This window comes from Dermacentor andersoni, chromosome 2 (assembly GCF_023375885.2).
Source record: "Dermacentor andersoni chromosome 2, qqDerAnde1_hic_scaffold, whole genome shotgun sequence".
Taxonomy (NCBI): Eukaryota; Metazoa; Arthropoda; class Arachnida; order Ixodida; family Ixodidae; genus Dermacentor; species Dermacentor andersoni.
The window spans coordinates 126760216-126781336 of record NC_092815.1 but is presented as its reverse complement, the minus strand read 5'-3'; the positions used below and the strand labels follow the sequence as shown (position 1 = coordinate 126781336).

Sequence of the window (21121 nt, the reverse complement as noted above, 5' to 3'; positions counted from 1 at the left end):
GCTGGTAGCGTGGTATGACGCCACGAACGAGCACAGTCCTCCCCACCTCATGCCACCCTGGCTCCCCCTCAGAAGCGCAGACGAGATTGCGCACGCTGTTGCAGGTGCTGTGGCCACCGGCGACTCAGCGCATGCGCAGGGCGTCTCCCCCCAGCTCCTGCTCCGCTTCCTGCCTCATGCGTTCACTGTAGCCGCCTCTTAGACTTTCCTCCTAACACTCTCTGGTCTCATTTCCCGCTGCGCTCCGAGTTCGCTTTGAACTTTCGCTGTGCTCGTTCGCTCGGTTACGAGGTACAACAACGCCGAGGCACACCAACGCTCAGCACAGGAACGGGTGCCTAAGAGCGGCGCTATAAAAAAAAATATTGGTGTACTTTGCCTTTATTACATCGCTAAACCATGCGCGGTAAAAGAAAAACAAGCAAAGAAACAAAAACGTGCTCCCACGCACTCAGGCGCCCCCTCCCCTCACAATCCACAGAGAGTGAGAGAAAGAGAGAGAGAGAGAGTACACTAAGGTTGAGTGCTACTTGCAAACAGGCAAATTCCTGCCCACATCCCTCAAAAAGTGAATATTACAACGTCTGGAGCAGCTGAAAGACAAAAAAAAAAATGCAAGCAGGACACATCCCTGATATCTTTTTCTTGTAAGTGAAGCTCTCTTAGTTTTGCACAACAGCGTATTTCATTTCATTTATTATCACCTTGCAGGCCCGGAGGCTTTACTTAAAGGGGGAGGGGGGTGTCACACAAGGATTTGTTAAAGCGGTTTTAGAAAAAAAAGGAAAACATGCAGATAAAGCCAAGAACAACTGAAAAAATAATGCTGCTTTTGTACAATTGAAACAAGCAAACAGAAATTTGGAAAGTAAGGAAGCAACATGAGCGAAAGAAAAACACTAGGTGGAAGGATTGACATAATGGTTTGCAATTCTAAACGGTGCAAACTTGGAAGGAAATGTTATAGAAAATGATTTGCTAAGTATTCACGAAATGTTTTGTTGTCAGTACATGTAACAAAGTGGTCAGTGAGCGCATTCTCAATAGACGACGGCATCAGGGAAAAAAGAATTGATCATGGCATGAGTCATGACCGCTTGGCGCCTTGATCGTGAATTACAAAAGGACTGAAGTAAACAAAGACATGATATTATACGGCGTGACTTCAATGTTGGTAGGCCGATTTCAAGGGAAGGAAAGCGCAGTCAGAAATGGCAGAGGATTTCTTCCAGTCATCGAAAATGGCCCCAGTTTCTACTGATTGAACAAATATTAAGCAAACATTCGAGCTGATATCTGACTAGTGTATTTTTTAAAGTTTACTACTGATACCATCACAGCAAACGGAACATGATGGCGTAAGATTATTGATAAGGTTAAATAGGCCCTCCGCGCAAATTTGTAGGCCTGGCGTAGTATGAACAGGAGTGGTTTGCATGGGCAAGTTAGGGACGTCAACGGGGACTACAAGTACAGAAGTAGTTATTTAGGGCGGTTCATGGTAGCGAATTCATCGTTACGAATGGGCTGCCCGTCGAGGTCAACGAGTTGGATAGTCTTAGATCTGCCTTTCATGGAGAGCATGCGTCCAAATTTATTGGGATTTGATTGCAGAAAGTAGATCGTGATTCTTAGATTTATTTTGGGCTTGACTAACTTCCTGAATATACATATTTACGCATGCTAGATACCTGCCCCACGCTGCAGTGTTATTTCTTTGATTAGCTTTCTTGTGGAGACGTTTTTTTCGTTTGAGAAGAGATTTGAGACGTTTATTGGACCAGAAGTTGTTATAATGTTATTCCACGGCAATAGTGGGTATATACTTATGTTTCAGGTTTAACACCGTATTTTAGAAAAGCTACCAGTTTGGGATGAGTAAGAGTGTCAAGAAAGCCCTCGGAAAATTCTGCCTCACAGTTGCCTCATAGTTGGCTAATGAGAACAGCATTCCGGGTAAGTTGGAAATCCATTACTAAACTAAAATATTACTGCGCCACACAAATAAAATGCTTAGTGGTACAACACATTTAGTTGAAAGCTTGCGCTTGATGTGTCTTCTCTTACGTCTGTGTCTTTTTTGTGGCGCAATATTATTTGAGTAATAGTTGCCTCATAGCCTCATAGTTGCCTCCCTAGTAGCCTGAGATTAGTTTCAGGGTAGATGATTTCTTACTTAGGGGTAGACGAATAACAACGTGTAGGAGACAATGATCGCTGATGCCAGGCATTCCAGCTGTCTGGGTCTTCCGAGGGGAGCGCTTTTCAAAAGTGAGAGAAAGGGTCTTCTGCAGTTTATTTTATGGACAACCTATGACTTTAATTGCCTCTTTCAAACTGCTTAGTAATACAGGTAACGTTCTTTTTTTCAGTTGTATGAGAAATACATTGCTCTTGCTACTGCCGTAAGGCACCGCGCTGACAATTTCCGCGTGTTTAAATCGCTCGATAGTATGCGCAAGCGTCATAAGTTACGTTAGCGAACTAATTACAGCTTTAGCGCACTACCTTTAGTCATACGCCACAGCCGATCGGGGGTGATTAGATATTCACGAGAGTTAAGCGTGCGGAAAGACAGCAGGATGTGCGGTCCTAATGAAATGCGCTCGCAGCAAGGCAACATTGGTTAGAAACGGATAGAAACAAACAGCAACGCGAGCTGAAGTGGACAAGAAACCTTTGGTTTAAAAGAAAAGTGTATGTTAGAGCTCAAGACTTGTTAAAAGTTCTAGAAGCAGGGCGCCTGGAAAGGACATCGCAAAATGAATTATGCAGAATGGGCTAAGCGAAAATCAAGTAGGGCAATCTTTAAAACAGAATCAAGTTGTCACTTGCGAAACCTGCTTTCGGCAATCTTGGTTAGGTGCATCCTTAAGCAGTGCTTCGTGGTAGTCCACGGTTTGCATGCGCGCTTTAATTCCTTTCAGTGGCTCCTTTACACTGGACTTCTTTACGACTCTTTCGTATTTCTTGGCATTTTATCAAAAAAAAAGATCCCTGCACTTCAGCGGAAAGCGCACATTCTTAATGTTAAGCCAAATGTTTCGGTGCAAGCGTTTAAGATTACGGATCGTTTCCTTCAGGCATTCATGTTGGTACAGAGACGTAGAAGCCTGATTCATTGTCAATAATTAACTATTTGCCGCTTGGCCGAGATACAGGACAGCTTAGTCGATTGAACTTCACCACTATATCGCTAAGCGAGCGTTCAAGAACGTCGGCCCAGAAATCGCCTCCGCTGTCGCTAACTGCACGCAGTGCAAGTCTGAATACTTATCTGCCAGCAACGGCGCAGTGGTGCACAAAGCTGAGACTCAACTGGCGCAGGTTCGCTGAGGAGGGAAGAAATTAAGTTGTAAGGCGCGAGCCTACTTAATATATAAGAAGTGCTGCGTGGCTACCTTGGACGAGCGGGCAGGCGTAGGAGCATAATATTGTATTTGGTGAAGATTGCGCTACTCCAATCTATTTTCGCGGAGGGCACTGGTCATGAATGTTATTATACGCGATTATTTATTCAATGCTTACAGCTCTTTTATTTAGAAACTCGTTTCTTAACGGCCATATTTTTTTTTGGCTGTGTTTGAATTTGCGATGAAAGGTGAAGCAATTACGAGGAGTTGAGCGGAATGTGTATGCTAAGATTTCCCTTGTAGATTTGAGCATTCTTGCAGTGCTATAGCGGCAGTTCTTGAATAAACACGGCGCCTTGACTGCAGGTTGTCTTAGAAAGGAAGGGCTAGCCTTGCATAATATACTTAGCTGCTCACTCAGTTCGTATGAGCCCGTTACCACGTCACCCTGCTTACTTGCTGAAACTTACGGAAGAATGTAGAACTGTGAAGCGAAGTTTAGTTTTGACAGAGCCGTACATTGCGAGGATTTTCAAAGAAGTTGAAGCGAATAAACAATGCGCAATGAGAAACGGCGCCGGTAGAATAGCTGCTGCCCAGAAACACCAGATGTTGTAATTGAGGGGCTTAGAGCTTTGGAGAGCGGCGAAGGATCTGTTTGACTGTAGGCGGGCACCGGTTAGCAGAAGAGGGTTTCACGAAGTTGAGAAGAGGTGCGGGTGGCAAAGGACTGACGCAAAAGGATATGCGGAGAAAAAAATAATAAAATAAGATTCCCAAGATAAAAAAACAAGAAAGAGAGAGAATACCTGCAAGGCCACGCGCACATTACTAAAGCAGGAGGAGGGATAAAAAAGAATTAAAAATGAAGTGAAAATAAATTGAAGACGCTACCATCGGAAAAGCCCATGGAATATAATCGCAACCATGTGAAAAATAATGGATTAGAAAAAAAAAATGAGCGAGGGAAATAAGCCATGCTTCGCTTCTCACATGGGGCTTCCAGATCTTCTTCCCGAAATCAGTTAATAACGACTTCTTGGAATAGGTAGCATTTAAGTAAACTTTCGTCCGCTAGTAGAGAGCAGAGGTCGACGCGCAAAAATGGACGGAAGCACTTGTTTGAAATGTGCTATTTCACTGTAGCCCATAACATAGGTCAGCTGGCCACCCTGTGCTTGGATAAGGGGATGAAAGTAGTTCATAGCGATATAATCAGAGGCCAGCTGAAAGAAAACGAAGGTGAGAGAAAGAAAAAAATCCATCAGCACTTCCACTCTGTGAAGAGGGACGAGCAGCGACGCTGTGTTGCGGTTTACTTCAATCGACGCATCTATGCATGTTATTATTATTATTATTATTATTATTATTATTATTATTATTATTATTATTATTATTATTATTATTGTTATTATTATTATAACGTCGCCTAGACGACTATGGCGTAACCACAACACACAACGCCCACTGGTGGTAACAGTGTGTATAGGACGCAGGTGGCCGTTAAACCGAGTCTCGAAGCGAGCGACTATATCGGTTGACCGGGGAGCAGTCAAAGGAGTACACGAAACAGAACACGTTTGTTTGGAATTTGCGATTGAGCATACTTCCTAGCTAATTAGCTGAATAAAACTTCGAAGGACTAGAGTTTTCTTCTAGCGACAAACATGGGTCTGTCCGCTTCCATCCCGTAGAAGCTTATGTATTGACAGCTGACGGGAATTGAACAATATTGCTACGGGGCACCATTTACGACATGGAGACCCATGCTGGCGAACTCTTGGCGGACAAGTGCCTGGATCAAGGAAACCGTGACCGCAGCTGAAATGAAGGAGTTGGAGTAGAGGAGCTGGAGGCGGCCTCAATCTCTCGCCGGACAATCCTGGTAAAAAGGCCAGCGTTGTTAGGACGAAAAGCGTCGGCGCAGGAAGATGTCACCGCGGTGTTTGGTAAACGGGAGAAATGTTGGTCGATACGTCGGCGTTTTGCGAGTTTCAGGTGGCGGCACTCTTTGATATCTGCGTCCACCGATGCCACGTTGTTGAAGACGAGCAAGTTGAGGACGACATCGGCAATTCCTTTAAGGATGTAGGAAACCTTGTCTGGCTCAGTTAGGTGTGTTGCGGTATGGAGCCAAGACGTCTTGAATGCACGTGACGTAGGGATCTGTTGACGTCTGCACGCGGCTGGATAACGCCGTCTTCGCGGCAAGTTGGTGACCGTAAGGGTTGCCGAACCAGTTTCTGAGCCCTTGCTTAAGTGTATCCCAACTGGTGAGCTCATTTTCGTGTGTCCTAAACCAAACTGGAGGTGTGCCACCGAGGTAAAATACGATGTTGGCGAGTATGATAGAAGAGTCCCACAGGTTATTGGCGCTGACGTGTTCGTACAGGCTGATCTAGTCCTCGACGTCTGCTTTACCCGAGAATACATCAGAACCACTGGGAGCGGACTTTGCGATGTAGGCCGTCGAAGTGACAGCAGGTGTCAGAGCTGGTTCAGTCGAACGGTCGTCGCCGGGAGCCATGATGGATTGCTCGACGTACCGTCCACTGCGAAGCTCCGTGTCGAAGTACAGGGAACGTCCACCTCCACCAAATATGTTACGTAGGAAGACGCAGACGGGAAACTATATGCATATATATTTACAAATACGCCGCACTTGGCCAAGAGGCAACAGCCAACGCTAGCCTATAATCGTCATCGTCGTCATCGCACTTCGTAAATACTTATCCGCAGCAATATTTACAACTCCGCTGTGGACTGCGTAATTAAGAGAAGTAGATGAAAGTGGGCGAAATGTTAGAATTGTCTTATCGGCTAATTGTAATTTAAGTTCTTACCGGGCTAGTTTTTTTAAAAAAAGGGTTACAGCCGTTTTCTGTAACCATACTCCCTCCGTAGACGGCTATGTATCGACAGCAGACATTAATTCTGTGACGTTTCCAACTTCACTGTGAACTAACTAATTACGACAAGTAAGTGAAACTCGGTATGATGATAGAGTAGTTTTTGCGGCCGATTTCAGTATTATTTTTTACAAGATATCCATATTAGATTGAAAACTACAGAGCATGCGCGAGAAACTGCAGACGAAAATTATTCTTGTCGACGCGACGCGTACAGGGACGGACATCGACCACCGCAGCAGGGTGGTATACATTAGGGTATATGCAGTTCGCTGTAAAAGAAAGAGGAAGTATGATTTACCATATGGCAACTGTCAAAGTATGTCGGTCATTACACATGCCCTAAAGAAGCGCCAGGTGTTTAACGCCTTCTGAGCTGGGATAGTCTGGACTAGTGTCCGGGGATTCTCTAATCGGACTGTCTATTTTGTATCTATGTAGAGATACAGGCTACATTAGAGACAGAGTTTCTAACGAAGAATGATAACATCGAGAACAGATAGGCAATACAGATAAAGCGCTAGACTGCGAAAGATGTTGTAATATTTGATTAGCTAAAGCAGGCTAGGTGAGAACTTGTCGCCACCCTGTTACAAACGGCATGACAATAAACATTATGATTATCATCGCTAGCCTCATTGCGCATTTGAGAATTATTTTTTTTCCCGGCGCACCCTGGTAAAAGCGTTCACAAACGACATCCGAAATTGTCCCCTCGAAGCTACAGTTCTCGCATGTAGGACAGTCAGCTATATTGTGGATGCCATTTCAAGCCACAGGCGCCACGGAAGCGTTTCTTCAGCTCGCGATATCCCAGGCGAAAGACGACGCGTAAACGAAGATGCAAGTTCATGAAATGAAAACGAAACGAAACGATGTAAGCTACGTATAAAGATGTGTATGGGTTCCGACGAGCTCCACTCTGCCAGTGCCGGCTTGTGCTCTGCCGAGGGAAGCCTTATCGCTGCGTCGGCTGTCGACAACCGCATTGCTGTAGAAAAATTTCGTCGTGGACAGGTCGAGCGTCTTTATCCGAACGGTTTTCACTACAGATGAAAACGTACGACTATGTGTTAAACAATAATTGACTCACTGTTCTGTCAAGCGCTGCCTAATCGTGATCTCAAAAATGCTGGGGGACCTGTTAATTTTGTACGCAACTGCACAACATGAATGTTTCGAGCATATAAAATATTGTATACATTCAACCCAACCTAACCAAACCATACAGCGAGTAATACATATTGTTCCCAGGTCCCTTCGAAATGTCTTTTTTCCCAGAGATAATAAATTTATTTTGTTCTTCAAATGTTGCATAAGAGACATATAATTTATGGTTTGGGCAAGTGCAAAAGGGAATAAAACCAATCGCGAACGTCACCACTGGACCTTTAAGCCATTCAGCATAGATAAAGATAAACCATCTATATAATGGGACTGTTACGCCGCCAAGAGGAAGATAAGCGGTGGAGCGCCCGAAGTAGGCGTAAGAACCATGCACTGAGCGCGGTGTGAACGTCGGGCGTGATTGTGGTGGTACAACTACGACGTTTCACCTACCTTCTTTCCGTCTGTCCTGAAGCTGTGCACACTCCATCGAACTGTTTCGCAAGCAGGAGCGTTATGAAACACTCTTTGGAGACCGTAGAATTCTCTTCGAGACTAATTTAGCTCCAAGCTCCAATTGTGTACAAAAACACAATGGGCGTATGGGGAAATATAAAGGCTGCGGGGTTAGGTGCGCACTTTCTCTCTCTCTCTCTGTCTATATATATATATATATATATATATATATATATATATATATATATATATATATATATATACATATATATATGCTCCTTTCTTCAGACCAGTTATACACTTGCAAGCAACGAACCCAATAGCACCAGAATAGAGGAGACTGCAAAGAAGAAACTAAAAGCCCACTGACGTAAGCTGCTGACACTCTTATACTTCTCGTGAAAGGAGATTGTTCTGTCTATCAGCAGAGTTTCCGCTCTGAAGCCTTAACGGTGTTTAATTTTCCATGATTACAGTCGTCAAAACGTAGTTTGTCAATTTATGATTTGCATACCGCATAAGCTTCAATCAAGGACTCTGAGTTATTTTCCCTGGCTGGAGATATTAAAGAGCCCAGAATATTTCTGGAAGGTGCATGGTTGGAAGCTTTGTATGGAAATGTCATTAGTTTACGGCGTACGGGTAGCAAGAAACAAATAGAATTTAAAATCAAGATAAACAAAGCGAGAAATTCTATCAGTCACATATACAAGTGCAAGTTGAATATCTGGATTTAAGGCTGGCTACTTGCGTACTATCCCTCAAAAGGAAAGTGTACAACAGCTGTGTGTAACCAGTACTCACATATGGAGCAGAAACCTGGAGGCTCACGAAAAGGGTTCTGCTGAAATTGAGGACGACGCAACGAGCTATGGAAAGAAGAATGATGGGTGTAACGTTAAGGGATAAGAAAAGAGCAGATTGGGTGAGGCAACAAACGCGGGTAAACGACATCTTAGTTGAAATCAAGAAAAAGAAATGGGCATGGGCCGGACATGTAATGAGGAGGGAAGATAACCGATGGTCACTAAGAGTTACGGACTGGATTCCAAGAGAAGGGAAGCGTAGCAGGGGGCGGCAGAAAGTTAGGTGGACGGATGACATTAAGACGTTTGCAGGGACAACATGGCCACAATTAGTACATGACCGGGGTAGTTGGAGAAGTATGGGAGAGGCCTTTGCCCTGCAGTGGGCGTAACTAGGCTGATGATGATGATGACTTGCGTACAGCGCAAAAATTTTAATTTTTTCCCCCGATTTTTAGCTGCAGCAAACTTCGGGCGCCGATAATATATGACAAGAGGAGACAGAAGTCATAAGGGAAAGGTAGGGAGGTTAATCACTGAGCCCGGTAGGCTACCCGGCTCTGGGGAAGGTGAAAAAGGGATTGAAAGAGGAGAAGGAAGAAAGAAGTTCGTAGTTTGCACTGTTACACACACAAGCGTTTTTGTTCTTCATTAAATGTATTTAAGAAGACGCTGGTGCCTATGTGTAGTGCCGGCTACTCCTCTTGTCTTACAGGATAGTTATTGTCAGAATGTTGTCAGCAATCACAAAACTGGACTAATAAACCCATGAACGAACATTCACGTACTAAGTCTCAGTATTGCAATATAAATAAATGTTCACGCTACAGAAGAGTTCACATAGCATAATACTCACAAAACCGAAGTGTGCACACGCAACACATGAGTTCACACCGCATAAATGTTAACAAAACCAAGGTGTTCACACAGAAGATGTTGGGCAATTGAATGACGCACTCTAAATGCAACACAAATGCTACATGAAGACGAAGACACAATGAACATGTAATTATGGGTGCCTGTTAATAATAACAATGTGAGCAATAGCTGTTGTATGACTTAGTATTTCATCACTGAGTCAGTGACAGGCGGTCATACAGGCTGGTGCGTTTCAAGAAACGCAGGAGCGCCTTTGTGGCCTTGCACATAGCAGACGCACGAGGCCATGGCCCCAAGATCTTCTCCTCTGTGAAAGGATGATCGTCTAAGTGCTCCAAAGCTGTACGGAGGGCACTCCTCTCGTCTTCGTATATAGGGCAGTCCCACAGGAAATGTTTGGTCGTTTTTTTGACACCACATCTGCTGCAATTGGGACTATCCGCCATTCCAATTAGGAATGAGTAGGCGTTTCCGAAAGAAACCCCTACTCGCAAGCGGCACAGTAGCGTTTCTTCCCGTTGGTTATAACCAGGCAAAAGTTTTTCAATGTCATATGGTGGTACATGGCATATAGGCGCCGGTTGGTGAACTCCGGTGTGTTCCATTTCCTTGCAGTAATAATATTGGCAAGACCGCTGAGCTACCGAGCTGCATCCTTTATCCACAATGGTATCGAGGTGTCTTCGCATACATCGTGTGCCTCACGGGCGGCTTTGTCGGCACTTTCATCGCCAGTAATGTTGCAGTGCCCGGGTATAGCCCCTGAAATATGATGTCATGGCCTCCGTCAGCCGCTTGACGGTAGCGTAATCGTATCTCTGCTGCCAATTGTTCATGTCGGCTGTGGCGCAGAGACAATAAGAGTCATTACAGGGCGGCTTTCAATCAAGGAATATAGCCCAGTGATTTGATGCAATTGAGCAAATGCAGTTGAGAGGAATGGTTCACGGGAGTATGGGAACTTGAAGTGATTAACAAAAGGCGATCAAGCAAAGCTCGAGCCTGGAGCCCACGTTTTGACAAGCGGACCTGTCTTCAAAATGCCGTTCATGTCGCACGGCTAAGACACTACCACGTTCTTCCTGACGGCCCCGTTTGACACACCGGGATGATGGTTTTTCCGCCGGGGGTCGTGTTACGATGAAGCGAAAAAGAGAACGACGACGGTTCTGAAGAGGACGAAAAGTGGACACAGCCTGGCTGGGCTCTCTTTCGTCTCCGGAAATGTTAGCTCTTTGTAAATATTCTCTAAATAGTTTTATACGCGTAACACTATTATATGCATTTCATAAGGGTGGATGTGCTTTAGTAAGCCTCACCGTAATATGCATCTGTATTGCGGTGATATTATATTAGCAAGTGGAAGGAAAAGTAATACTGGCAAATGGTGTCTTCAGGAGAGCACCCGAGATTATGTTAAACTGGGGACCATAGGATCTGCAGGGCACCCAAGGGGTAGCAGGAGGATCAAAGCTGGAACTAAAGCGGTCAGTGGCTTGTCACCGAGGTTGGAGACTGCCATAGAGCTATCGCGTACAGCCGACATTGCACACCCGGAGCGCAGAGGTCGGTGAGCCTCCGACCTACGGACCGCTTCTGGTGCCAGCTTTGATGTCCCCGCTGCTCCCTCTACGATGTCCCGGAGGCGTCCAGCAAAGTATGTTACATAATCACACTTTCCTTTCACTGAGTAGTTGTACAAATTCTCACTTCTATTGACCGTAATGCAGCTTTCATACTTTGCCTCATTACAAAACCCTACTGCATTGAAGCCATATTGAAATGCATACAACATTATTTGTTTTCAAGACTGTTCACCGCTGGGCCAGTTGACTAATATCTATTTCAAATATTGTGAGCGCGAAATGAAGACAAAGGCAGAGTGAGAAATATGTTAGCATGTGGTTCTGACTTTGTCTTTGTCTTCTATTTGCGTTCATTAATCTTTTCAACTAATAGGAACCTACCATGCAAGCGAGGAACAATCTTGAACGCAAGAATCCTAGTATAAACGTTGGCTCCAGACTGAGGCTTTCCGTGACCACCCTATGTCAGCCGCAAATGGTACATTGAAGCAAATAGACACTAGTATCACAAATTACATCTACCAGTCGATGCTAATACTAACAAAGATATTTCAACGGACTCTCAATAGTTCCATTTTACCAACACAATGGAAAGTCGGGAAGGTGGTTCCACTATTCAAATCAGTAAATAAAACATTCCCTATAAATTATTGACCCATCTCGCTGACTAGTACTTGTTGCAAACTATTAGAACGAGTAATCTTCACTAACCTTGTGAACTTTCTCGAGTCTAATTCATTTTTTACGCCCGCACACCATGGTTTTCATAGGTCATTTTCTTGCGAAACACAACTTGCCAGCTTCACTATCAAACTTCACCATATTTTATATCGCGCATCAGAAGCTGACTGTATTTTCCTAGATTACTCGAAAGCATTCGACGAGGTATGTCGCCGCTTATTATTTTTAAAGCTACCCAACTGAATATCGACTACAATGTTCTGAAATGGATTATATACGTTCTTCTTAACCGATCCCAGTTCGTTTACGCTAATAATTTTAACTCACCTTTCAGCGAAGTTTACTCGGGCGTGCCACAAGGGTCAGTGCTTGGACCCCTTTTATTTCTTATTTGCGTCAATGATCTCACTTCCATGGTATCATCTAACATTCTTTTGTTTGCTGACGACTGTGTTGTTTTCCGCGAAATAAAATCCCCCGACGATGCTAACATCCTTCAGCGTGACCTCTCTAACATTTCTTTTTGGAGTAATGAATGGCTTATTGAACTTAATACTAATAAGTGCAAAATTATGCGAATGCCAAGAAATCCCAACTCTCCGCCAGTGTACTACCTAAATAACGTTGCGTTAGAAGCGGTTACTTCATATAAATACCTGGGTGTTCATATTTCTGCTGACCTTAACTGAACGCGCCATATTGCGTACATAACTAACAATGCTAACCGCATGTTGGGCTACGTGCGCCGTAACTTTTCAAAAACTCCATCTTCTTCGAAATTATTGCTTTATAAAACACTAATACGTTCTAATCTGGAATATGCCGCCGCGATATGGGATCCGCATTATGAAAAACTGATAACTTTACTTGAGCTGGTTCAAAATAACGCTGCTCGTTTTATCCTGTCCAACTTTAACCGTACCGCAAGTATAATAAGCATGAAAGCTAATCTTTCTTTACCTCTTCTAGCATCCCGCCGGCAGACAATTCATTTGAGCCTTTTTCATAAACTATACCATCACCCCATGCTACGCAATTCCCTCATTTCGTCCCCCAGATACGTGTCAAATCGCATTGATCATCGTCACAAAGTTGGCATTGAAACATGTAACACTAAAACTGCATTTCAGTCTTTCTTACCTCGTACATCACGTGAATGGAACCGCCTTCCCGCAGATATCGTCGACGTAATTAATAACCAGCATTTTCGTTCTGCACTAGCTAACATTGTATAACAGGAGGATGATAATACTTGTTCTGTAATATGCATTGTATCTATTTATGTATTTTTGTTTGTAACCACTCCCCTCTTTAATGCCTTTGGTCCTGAGGATTCAATAAATGAAATGAAATGAAAAGCCTTGAAAAAGACAAGTCCACTTGTCGAAACGTTGGCTCCAGATTTTACCTTTATCTCGTTTTGCTCATCGACCAGTCGGTGGTTTGAGGACCTGAAGAAATTATTCGGGGTCACCGTATAACTGAAAGGAATGAAAAAAAAATTATTACTGGGTGTTAAATAGAGCGGACATCATCCGTGCATGGTACGTCATTACATTGCCCATTGTCCATCTGTCATTCGTAAAAACTAGATTCACTAAATAATTCCACCCCTTCTATGGAACTGCGCAGAGTAGCAAACCAAAAACTCGGATCTGGTTAACCTACCGGCCTTTTCTATCTCTATTTCTTCTCCTGTGGCAAACACCGGTGACTGATAAAGCCCTCTGCAGCTTTGGCATTTTGCAGTTCCCAACGATCCTCCGCGCCCTCTCCTACCCTTATATTACCCTCGCTCCCAAGCGAGCTCGGGTTTTCCGAAGAAAGATTCGAAAGCGAACGTGTGGACCCAGTTAGGCGGGACATCAGATGTCCAAGGTTTATTCCCAGAAGCCTCAAGGTTTATGCGAAGTTGTGCTCACCCTGGAAGGTGGCGAGTAGTTTTGGGAACTTGAGCGCTCAAATACAGTTCACTTCTCTTTTTCAGTGAGATAGTTAGGTTAATAATGAGAGAAAATCTAAGTAAAAGGGCGCAAAGAGAACATTCTGTAGTCACACTAACAATGACTATGGGCCGAGAGGCACAGTGGATATGATGCAAAAATAATGGCAGTGGAGTATCACGTAAGGTTTCTGCCGTGTAAACGCGAAATAACATTTGCGCATCCCGTTTATAAGAATTAAAAAAAAATACACGACTGCTTCACTATGCGATGAACTGTAGCTAGATAATTACGCTAAAGGCGGCGAGGAAACTTGAAGAAATAATAAAGTACTGTTGGGAATGCTTCTCACCCACGGATCAGTAAGCTGCGATGCGGCGGGAGCAGGCAGCCGAGTGGCGTCGAACGCTCGGAGGAGCGCAATAAGCTTTCAGGCTTATGGTAAGTCAGGCGTGCACTATCCTAGAAGGTTGCCCGACTCGCTCACTGCCAAACTTCTCGGTTATTTCGCGAAGGCTTAGGTAAAAACCTTCAACCCACGAAAGGGCGCCAAAAGAAATGGCAGCCTTCAGCACTTGATAACCGCTGCACTGTGATGCTAAGCTGCAGTCTCAAAGTGCAAGACCCTTTCTCACTTTCTGCGCCGCTTGTACTGCTTGCTGAATTAGGCAACTTGAACCCAAGCTGAAAGCCCGCAACTTGACTTGGGTGAAAAAGTCGTGCTCACAGAACTCCAGGATCTTTCTGCTTTAATGCCTTCTCTGCAGGGTGAAGAGCGGCCGGTTAAACGTACGTCGCGTTGCGAAATATCAGAAACTGTCGCAGCCTAGCGTCCGGAGTTCTACTTTTGGCGACACAAACGCATTACGCACACTGCTACGCCATCCTGAATCGCATTTCTGAGTAACTAATGCACCGGATTCTCCTACACTAGCATTTATTTCGCTTTTTTTTCTGCAACTGGCTGCAACTGAGTGCATGCGTGGAAAGGTGCGCGATCATACATGTATGTCTAGCTACAAAGGCTGCCCACAAAGCCCTGTTACTGATCCGTGTGTGAGAAGCCATCCCAACAAAAACCGCTTCGTTAACCCTTGTTCTGTGCATTTCTGCGCTATGCTCGCCATTTCTTTCGTCCAGTGCCTGACTACCTATGCATCTGCTAACATGAGTTCTTTATATCGTATGAGTGGATTACAGCGACAAGAGGGCGCCCGCATAACGATGTGACTTTCATCACTGGCTAACTACAAGTAGCAGTTCCTATTCGAGTCTGATAGTGAACCGAAAAAGTCGCGACAAAGCCGCTTATGCATCATTGCTTCCATTGTCAGGTAGCATTGTTACTCCCTTGACTTGCATTGCGTTCACAACTCGCAGCGTGTTGAACAATTCTTCGACCGTGCAGTGCTTGTCTCTTTGTTATTTTGTTTTCTTTTCCTGCCTAGATGAATTGTCGTCGTTTCGTGCGGCTGTTGCACGGTTGGATTGAAGCGCAGGCATGACATCGAGACATGCGGCTCGGCGCAAACTTCGTCCCAAACTTATGTTTAGCTTGTATCTTGTATAGTAACGTTACACAATGACCTGTAGGCTGATCGTGAAAGCAGTGTACTGGTAAACTGTGTCGATACCGGGGGCTGTACTTTGTCATATAGCGTAATGAAGGTGCTAGCTGTCTTTGGGGAAGGAGAAGAGAAAGAGACCCTTATATATATATATATATATATATATATATATATATATATATATATATATATATAGCAATGACAATACAGGAAATGAAAATTCAACCACTGGGCATGTAATTTTTTTTTAATTAGAAGAGAGCTTGTGCTAAAGCCACCGCTGCGCCTATCCTGCTACACCAAACCTTGGGGCGTTAGGCACTGAAGATATCGCTTAAAAAACTGTCGTGCGAACTTTTGTTCGCTGTACTGTCCATGTGTAAGAAAGTACGTGTGCTTGAACAGTCTCAGTGAAATTTGCGTTATGTGCGCTTCGCGAAATGTCTGAGTTCTTCCTCCTAGTCAATATGTCGTGTGTACCGTCGCAAGTCTGTATGTACTTTCTGTTTCGAAAGTTACCGGGCCAAAACCCTGTGGCCGAAGCGGAAACTAAGTAATCTAACAGTGCTGCGGAATCGATCTGATTTTTGTGTGTGTTTGCGTTTAAAGCTGCCTACGAGTCCAGACGTTTCTGTACAGTTACATGCCAGCCCTATACGCTGGTGATGAAAGCCCTGTCACGTGGTTTTATGGTCGGTTTGGAAGCAGGAACTCTGCTGACTTTGGCTTTGGAACTTCTGCGACAGAGCATGAGCAGGAGCATGGCCGCCCTTATGTAGGGATTAAATGAGCACAGGCTACTAGCTGCAGCTATTGGTTCTTAACTACGATGTCAGTGAGCGGATATTCGTAACGTTCATTTGCTACCCTAATCCGCTTAACTCACGCAATAAAGCGCAATATCTGTCGGAGAGCTAAACTGGTGCAGCTGACCCCCACAAACATTCATCGCCGCATCGAGGCAGGCGCCTCAGCTTGGCAGACCTTTCCGCCTATGTCGAAGGGAAGCAGATGCGACAATAAAACAAGGTGGAAAATACTACAACAGTCATCAGAGTAAGGCTCCAGCGCGATATGACTACAGGTGTTTTTGACAGCCCTGACAGCGACGCAGACGTCGGTGGGATGCAATCACGGAAACGATGGAGAATCCCCCTGGAGTGGACGTGCTGCGCATTTCACGCCAACGGACTCTTTGGAAGTGTGCTCACAGGGTGAGTCTGACCGGCTGAATTTAATTACGCCAATACGGTTGCAAAGGCTGCAGTCCTGGTGGGGACCGCGTTTTTGCGAGAATATCGCAGTGATACTCCCCCTTTCTCTCTCTCCCCCTTCAAAAAAGAAGAAATGAAAAGGAAAAGTTTAGCTGTGCGATCCTGTAGGGGTTGTTTGCAACCGAAAAAAAGAAGCGCTGTTTGGACTCTTAGAACATTCACCCTGTATTAAAGCGGCACAGACTACATCGCCATGTTCGCTCATGTCAGCTGTCGAATCGACCATCCATTCTTCGTTCCAACAGTGAAACTTGCGCTTCTAACGTGGGTAACGTCTGGGTTTGCCACTTGCGTTAAATACATTATGAGTTCAGATGCCTTGAAATAAGTTCAAAGTTCGCTCGGCATTAGGCAAGGAGGTTACGAAAATTTGGCTAATTAAGCAAAAATGCAGCCACACGAATGTACCCCTCAGTGACCGCGTTGACAGCGTTTTCACTAAAAGACTTCTTATTATACTGCAAGTGTTGTCAATGCTTGATTGTCAGCTTTCCTTCTTTTTTGCATTTGCAAAGCTCTGAATTTAGAGACGAAAGTAGAGTGACGCCAAAGTATGAAATAACGCGGCAGAAGGAACAGTGATGGACATCATATAGTAAGGTTACCATAGGCACTTGGCCGATGCAACATCGCTTTGTATGTTGCTGCTTGTGAAGCAACAGATAAAAAGAAAAAAAGAAAACATCTGAGCTACTTCTATCGTAAGGTTCATTGCACCGCGTGATAGCACGAATTTCAGCCTGTAGTTGTACGGACACCTTATTTGATCTAAGTTCAACGTATTCAGCCTTATTTGATACTAATCCATGCTTTAAAGTTCTGACATCTTTCACACATTGGATAACAGCGCAACTTTTGAAATGCGTTCACCGTTTGCGGTTCAGTGGTGCCTCACCAAAACATGTGCAGCATGAAATTTTCCGCGCTATGTGCATTACGCGGCCATTACATTTGTGCCGTGGAGTGACTTGGCTTGTGTATTTATGCCCCCTGACCATACGTTGACTTGTCAGCCTTGTTTCTGTTATTAATATGATTACCGTAGCTTTTACGTAGCGGTGCGTCGCATGGTCGGTGACGTTTTAACAGTAATATCTTTATTAAAAAACGATTAGCTAGCGCCACATATAGGTGCGAAAATCTATAAGGAATTTGAATTAAAAAAGCAGCTGCAGGTCACACTAAAACACTTGCGGCCTAAGTCTACTATTTTTGATTGAAAAGGCAAGCAGCGAAACTGACAGACAGAGTTCAATTGTGAAAAACGTGACTAAAGCTGTCTCGAAACCCCGTATTCGTGCTCCGAGAATCGATTTTGACTCTCTGAAAATATTCACTGTGCACACAGAGATCGGTAAACGAGCGCCCTCGCCTTCTGTCCCGATTACAGTGTCGGCGTCACGTCCGGGCATCGAACCTGCAACTTCGTACTCGACACTGAGAGACCCCATCTGATATTTACTATAATGACAATAGGCTGCAGGCTAGTAAGTCTTAGAAAGAGCTTAGATATCTTTAGTGTTTATTACTTTTACATGATAAGGTATAACGGACGTCACCTAAAGGCGCCGACATCTGCTAAGTTATATTCATTGAAAAAATATTTAAGAAAAAGCTGCAAGAAGCCATAGCCACTGGGCTACTGCGCCGGGTCCAGGAGCGGAAGAGACGCGTTAGCTGGAGACTTGGCGTATCAAAAAACATTTTAGCTGTTTTAAGCCATACAGTCTCCAACAAAAACTATAGCAAACTCTGGCGCTGCGCTCATTAGGCTACAATGGAAGCATGGGTTACATGGATCTATATTATCTTCGTGCCTGCGGCTTCAGGCATTAATGTGGCGCTATTTTTTACTCTCTACCTTTATAAATTTACAAGAAACCTTAATTTTTTTTTACACAGCAAGACGGCAGGCCTTTGCGCACATGCACAATAGTCGCGAATTGTTGCAACTATATGAAGACATATTTTGCCAAAAATGATCAATGTGGAAATTCGCAATTTCATATCAGAGAGGTGAAGATTAGAAAATTCAACCAAAGTTAGCCCTCATCGTAATGAAGGCATTGGGGACGGATGTAGATTTCGTTACAGGCTGTATTTAATTCAACTCGGAGAATCTATTAGAGAGTCATAGACACGTTGCAGCACGAAACACTTCGAATATTACGATGAGGCTCCCTCTAGTAATTTTTGTACGAAACTCTATGGTTTAATCAACAGCCAAAAGGAATCGCAAGGCTTTCACCTGAAAAGAACGACGGTTCCTCTGTGTACGGAAAATCCCACAATTCGTTCTGACGCACGCCTAAGGAACGCGCCGGCGGAAAATAAACCGCAATGCAGCAGGAAGCTGATACTGTCAGCTGTCGCTGACAGTGGGCCAAATCACATTTCTTTTGCTCGGTCGTTTTATATGTTGTGTGGCGTCTTTTGCCTGCATCGTCGGTGGCGATGTGAACGAAGGCCCAGTGGGAGGAATGGAAAGGCGAGTGAAACATAAAGAGATTCTCGGGCGCGCACAGGAAGAAAGGGCTGCACGATGGCATCTCAAACATGCTGCACCTGCCAGTGGTGTGCCCGAGCAGGATTATTTCTCGGTTGCTCAAGTTTTTTCTACCATATTTGTTACCCTTGTGTTGCTATGGGTGGAGCAGATGCTCATAGCTACGTGCAATACTACTATGTGGTGCATTGTATTGAGGTGGACATCTTGCGTCATAGAAAAAAAAAAAAGAATGTCACGCTGTCTTTTCGCAAGCGATTGTGCAATCTTTGTCTAACGCGTTCGTCTACATAGACCACCAAGTATAGCGAACGTTGACGGATGAAGTAAACAAGCGGTGCCTTTTAAAGCGAACAGTTTTTTTCCCCCTATTTTCGCCTGTTTTTTTGGATGGGTGGCTGGTGGTCAGAGTTGCGTCAAGGCTGCGGTGTAATGGGCTCCTGCTCTCACGCAACGGGGTCGAAGGGCACTTATCACTGAACGCAAACTTTACAGCTCGTGCCATGGCACGTGAGCTTTGATGTGGGCGAAGGTTTAGATGCGGTAGTGGAGTGGGGGCTCGGAAAAAAAAAAAAAATGTTCGTTCGTTCGTTCGTTCGTCTATTCACTTAAATCGACAATCATTATCGATGGTTCTTTATAGATGCATGTCGCACGCTCCTGAAACCTGTGAAATAAGAACAGTATGTACGCAAGAAACATAAAACAAACAAAGAAACAACTAACTAACTAAATAAATAAATAAATTAATTAATAGAGGTCTACAACGGCGTGCAGTCGTTATTCGTGTTACATTTTCCTGTAGCTCCATTTCACTTCTAGAAGCAATACAGTAGTCAATCAACGTAAATAACGACACAACGGAATGAGATGTATTAGGCGCCTCGTTATTTTGTGAGAGAAAAATTCGTGGAGCCGCACCATTCATATGGGGACGGATTACCAGCGAAGCTGTTTACGCTGCATACATGGGCTGCGTATATTATGAAATCTGAAATACTAATTTTTTTATTAATACGGCTCCACACTACGCCGAGACAAGCTCCACCGCCGCGGTTACGGCACCTCTCATGCATACATGCCGCAACCGCTGCCGCAGCCGCGCCGGCACCTACGACGCGCGTGACGTTATAACCACAGAAGTGCAGGCCACGTGCACAGGCGCCGTCGCCACACTCTTTCCCCCTCTCATTATTCGTCAAACCAGATTTAAAGCAAATAAAGCGCCTGAAGGCCAACTTCCACACTAAGTGCACTTTCTATAACATATATATATATATATATATATATATGTCAACGTTAAGTTTATGTGGTTCTATTTGGGCCGAAAATATTAAGCTTACTTATGCAAATTAGCGCAGTGCTTGACACCTGATTCTCCTCCGTTGCGGGTCGACCCAGTATTGCACTCTCTCCGGCATCGGCCCACGCATTCCTGCCCACGGTCCATGATACGGACGTAAGCCAGCCAGGGTACCCCCCTGGGAACGTATGCCCGGTGTTTCATTATCTCTGGAGTCGATGCACACATTCCTGTCGCCCATACGGAAACACGTACGGGAATTGGTGCAGGACTACCCCCTACCCCCCCCCCCCCCCCCTTGAAACGCATGTGCGTGATGCATACGGGGGCTAGAGGTACACAGCTGCGCTGTAAAATTACAGTACATCGGATAAGCAAGTAATAAAGCAAATACGATCGCCTAACTTGACCTCAAGCGTTGAAAATACTGCATCTCTAGACGCTCTCTCCTTTCCTGCTTGTTTAGGTAGAATCACCACGGTACAGAATTTAGAAAGCAAGAGATTATGTAGATGCAACGCACATGTTGAAGTTTGCGTGAAGCGAAGCTTTAAGGAAGTGGTTATGTAAGTACTATATAACTAAATGTGATGCGAACAACTGTGTTCACACTATACATCCCTGTGTTCGCTTCATCGAATGCAGCGTGTAACCAGATGCAATGTTTAGCTTTACACACTCCACTATTCAGAAGCTATGGCGAAATGTAAGCACCAACTCAGGTAGATGCACAGTGTGAGACATCTACGG

The 21121-nt window shown here is 44.5% G+C and overlaps 1 protein-coding gene across 2 annotated transcripts in view; it reads right to left on the bottom strand.

Annotated features, from left to right (window-relative positions):
* The window catches only part of Epac (Exchange protein directly activated by cAMP), a 794549-nt gene that overhangs the window by 500229 nt on the left and 273199 nt on the right, over window positions 1-21121 (bottom strand). The window lies entirely within an intron of this gene.